The following is a 4,810-nucleotide window of genomic DNA, read 5'->3' as shown; positions in this document are numbered from 1 at the left end:
TGAATAATATTGTTTATTTTAATATACTTTGACGGTTTTAATGGTAAACCATCATATAAGTACAGTGACGTGGATGTGTCCATATTATCCTAACTTAGCTATTTTATTAAAAAACTATATTCAAAAAAATATAAACAACGTATTAAAATAATATATCTCGTTGTAGACCAAGGGGACCTCGCGTGCTGGTTGGGGACGATCTTCGATCCCTCGGGACGACTGACGAGCTTGTCGCACGACTGTGAACGCAACAGACCCTGTTATAATTGCGGGTTAAACGCGTGCCGGAAAGTGTCACGGACCCGTGATATCGTTATAATAAAATCGTGTTACATCACTGGTGTAATGATATGAAATCGGGCATATTATTATTGTGCACGATGTTATCTCCATCACCCTCGTTCGAGTCATCCGCGTAATTTTTTAATCTATTTTAAAATACATCGTATTGTATTGTGGTTTTATAGTTGATTTTTTTTTTTGTATTGTTTTACACATCACTGGCTACAATCATTAATTTGCTGTATATAACATAGATTTGTTAAGATACTGTTTAACTTCAGCTATAACACACTCGTCCAGTCAATCGTTTTTTTTTTCGTGAATTGTTGGTAGGTAGTTTATATTCAGTATAGGTACTTGAATTGAGAGTTGGAAGGTCGAGTGCTTCTAATAATTTTATTTAGCTTCTCCTTAATTATTTTAATAGAATGCTCTAGAAATTAGGTACATATTTGATAACACAATACCTCCCATTTATAAATCCTTAAATAATTTAAAAAATACCTTTTTTATTTATTGAGAGCTATAAACAGCTATGCTGCGATGATAGTACTTTTAATCGCCTTAACCCAGTCTATTAGAAAATTCAACTATTCCGCGAGTGCTTCAGCTAAGTATTACTGTTACAGTGTCAGCACAAGAAAAGTTCTTTGTAATAGATAATCAGTTCTAGCTTGCCTGCAAAGAGAGAGTAATTAAAACTTAAAAGAATAATTTTAATTAACATTTTAAAATGCAGCACATGCCTGGTCCTTGGTCGCTAGTCGCTCATTCTTAGATCGTGCCCATTTGGTAGATACCTATGTATAATATCAATAGGGGAAATGGTGTTGATTTGATGGCGTTGACTCTGTCATGATTCTGTCCGCGAATGTTTTGGTGCGCATATTTTCAGTGCGTAGCAAGGGTGCCCGCAGAAATTTTTACCGGTGGGGGCAAGGTGTATGTTATACAGTTATACATATATATAACGCTAGATTAGGTTAAGTAAAATACTGTAATAGGTATACAAAAATTGGCAACAAAAGTGGGGGGTTAGGCCCCTCTGCGGGCACCCATGGTGCGATAGTGCGCAGCAAACGCAAAACGGTGATCCGATGAGTAGGTAGGTATATTATTTTATATTATACAAAGATGAAAAACGGTGATATTTCCTATTTGACATTCTAGACACGTGGGCGCACCCCGCATAAGTACCATCGCGGAAATCGAAAAGGAACTCCCCGGAATTAGTTTCTCCGTATTCTGTTTAACTCACGTTCCAACTCCACCGCCCGTTACTACTTTTTGTTTGTGTTCGTCACGTGCGTGGACTATAGACTAACAATTTCGGTACGCCCCGCTGCAGCTAATATTATATTATAATATATTATTCAGACTATAACTCGAATTGGCAGCTTCTCCGTTCTTTATATAAGTCCAGTGCCGTATTTGAAAAGTCATAGTGAAGACCAACCAAAAGCGTACTTGTATATAAATAAGTAAATATCGTCACATATAACATCAGTTGTATGTCTATTTAAATGTGAACGTTATTTAGAAAAAAAAATTAAAAACGCCTCACAAAATTCTACTAGTTCTCCGTCCAGTGACGTCTAAGCAAACAATGCAGCTGCTTACGGATACCCTGACTTTGCGGGAGCCCTCGCGGCTAGTGATCCCCAAAATTTTCAAAAAACACGTGAAAAAAATAATGTAAGCAAATTTAATTCAATTTTGCAGCTAACAAAGATAATATAAAGTCTTGCGAGTTTATGCAATCGAAATAATCTATTATTATTTATTTTACGATGTAAAAAAACGGCGACGACCAACCGGTCTGCAAAGATTTTATGGGACAATTTAATTTTCACGAATATAATTTAACACAATATAGTCTATTATAATGCGATGACGCGGACGCGGACGAGCGCATCCGCGTGCGTTTGCCGCCGCCGCACTCGAAATCTACCGCACGCGCGCATTTAGCGGTTTTCCGGTACACTGAAGCTCTAACGAGAGACACTCGAGACGTGGCGGCGGCGCGACTGTGAATGGAGTAGTTTATATTATATTGGTAAAGTAGTAGAAATACATTACAGTTGTACTATATGTCTATATTTATCATATTTCACTATGGTATAGCCCAAACTCACCTCACCGCCAATACAGACGGGAAGGGGGGCTCACACACTCACACTTACTGCAGGCCACTACTTGTGCACTTCACTTCGACATTTTGTCACACTTAATTAATTTAATAATAACCATCGCACCACCCCACCGTCTACTCGCAGAAATTTTAATATTGTATTCACTAATTGCGCAAGTGGTGATTTATTAAAAGGCGCGGTTCGAACGAATATTATTGGACTTAGTCAATTTATCAAGTGGAAAATATTACGATAATGCTTTCTCGTTGACTAAATCATATAGAGGCATTAAGTTTTTTTAAGATATTTAAATATGTCTGATAAAGGTAATTTTAACGAATTTTTATGCGAAAAATTATAATATTTAAATAAATAACTAAAATAATATTGTAGTAAGTATCGCGCTGTTGGTTTTCGCGTAATTGTTTCATTCAGGAATGAACTGAAAAGACTATACAGTCATAGGTTACAACATTTCAAGTAATCACATTTTTACTATAAAAACTTGGAAACTCTGGCTGTGCAATATGACTATATAAATTAGAAAAAATGTATCAACAAATAATCTCTTATTTAGTATTTACTATTTAGTTATATTAAAATAATTGCACATACTCAGTTATTCTTTTTTTTATGGCGCAAATGAGGTTTTTAAACTATAAGATTATAGTCCGATTGGTTCTTACCCGAGCTAAATGGTTCTTGAAAAACAATTTATGGACGTCCTTTTTTAGACCGAGTACGTGCAAATCCCTGCAAACACGCAATTGAAAAAAAAACATTAATCATGTAATAAAAACATACATTTGTTGAGTCATAAGAAAATTGGTGATAATAATATTATGCACACGATGCCAGTAAGAATTTAATATTATACACAAATAATATCATGCAAACCATATTATACCATAATAGTGAAAACATATATAAGTACATTATTTTTTGATTTAATTAATATTATTTTTGGGCAGTTTACGATTTGCCAACATTCCTTGCCTCTTTTTCAATCCTGTCTTAACCATAGATATACATAAATAATACCTATAAAGATATTTATATATATATTATACATTTCGATAGTTTTTTGATATTACTATGACGTGCGACTGCAAATCACTGTTATCGATTATAAAATAAAATATATGGACGATTAATGGGTATAAGGGCCAACAATAGAGTATGGTGACTGGTGAGAGATCGATAACCGCGAGTCGGATGTCGGGAGATTAATATTGTATTTATAAATATACAATATGGTCCGAGAGGAAATGGACGCGGAAACGGAAAGGTGCAGCAACTGACCTCACAATAATAACCTAAATAGTACCTCCAATAAGTCAGACATGATAATGATATACATTATATATTCCGTATACCTATACATCGAAAAAATGTTTGTGGAGACGAGTAATATAATAAATTTACGATGAGGGGTGGATTGATAGACACACGAGTTTCGAACACTTGACCATCCAGGTACCGTTTCGTAGTTTATGATTAATTGTTCTTAAATCTCCTTCCTTTTTTACGCTTAATTTTAAACCACTACTAGTGATCGAAATTAAATACTTTTTTTGTCGAAAAAATGCACACAATATACATATTACATATAATAATATATAATAAAATATATATATATAATATCGTATTCATAGTTTATATACGGACTAACAATGTTTCCCTATATTATAATTAATCATTAAATAATTCATATAATTATTAGTTTTAATTTTTAATTACAAACATGAAATTCTTCGTAAATTCCTAAATTTTATTTTTATTTTTTTCTTATCATATTTTCTATACTTTACGAACTTATAATATTAAAAACAGTAATAAATAAAAATATTTTTCTTAATAATAGATGTATTAAAAAAATATAAGTTCATTTTAAGCTCAAGTATAATGGTTAATGAGTAAAATTAAAGTTAAGTTAATTAAATATCAATTTAGTATGTAAATAAGTTAAAATAATCTTAACTTTTAACATAAAATTCGTTTTTAATGCCCGACTTTCTACAAAGATAAGTACCTATATTTCTGTAAGACCTTTTGAAAAAAATAAAAATCAATCAATAATATTACAAAAAAAGATTAGAAAATACATTTTATTTTATCATAACATTTTTTTAAGTTATTTTTATTTATTTCATGTACAAAAATTGGTATAGCTCATCGATAATATTATATGTAGCTCTACCTAAATATAGATTCAATTTATTTTCATTTCACGAGTTCATGTGGCTATACTTTTAAAATAAAAACCACGGTCACGGTTTTAAATCGATGGTATACAATTTACCTCTTAGGGAATACGATTGAGTATATATAATTGTCGAGTATCAATGGACTCCCTCAAACACAATATGATTACATATTATAAATAGGATAACATT

This window comes from Aphis gossypii, chromosome X (genome assembly GCF_020184175.1).
Source record: "Aphis gossypii isolate Hap1 chromosome X, ASM2018417v2, whole genome shotgun sequence".
Classification (NCBI taxonomy): domain Eukaryota; kingdom Metazoa; phylum Arthropoda; class Insecta; order Hemiptera; family Aphididae; genus Aphis; species Aphis gossypii.
This window is presented reverse-complemented; position numbering follows the sequence as displayed.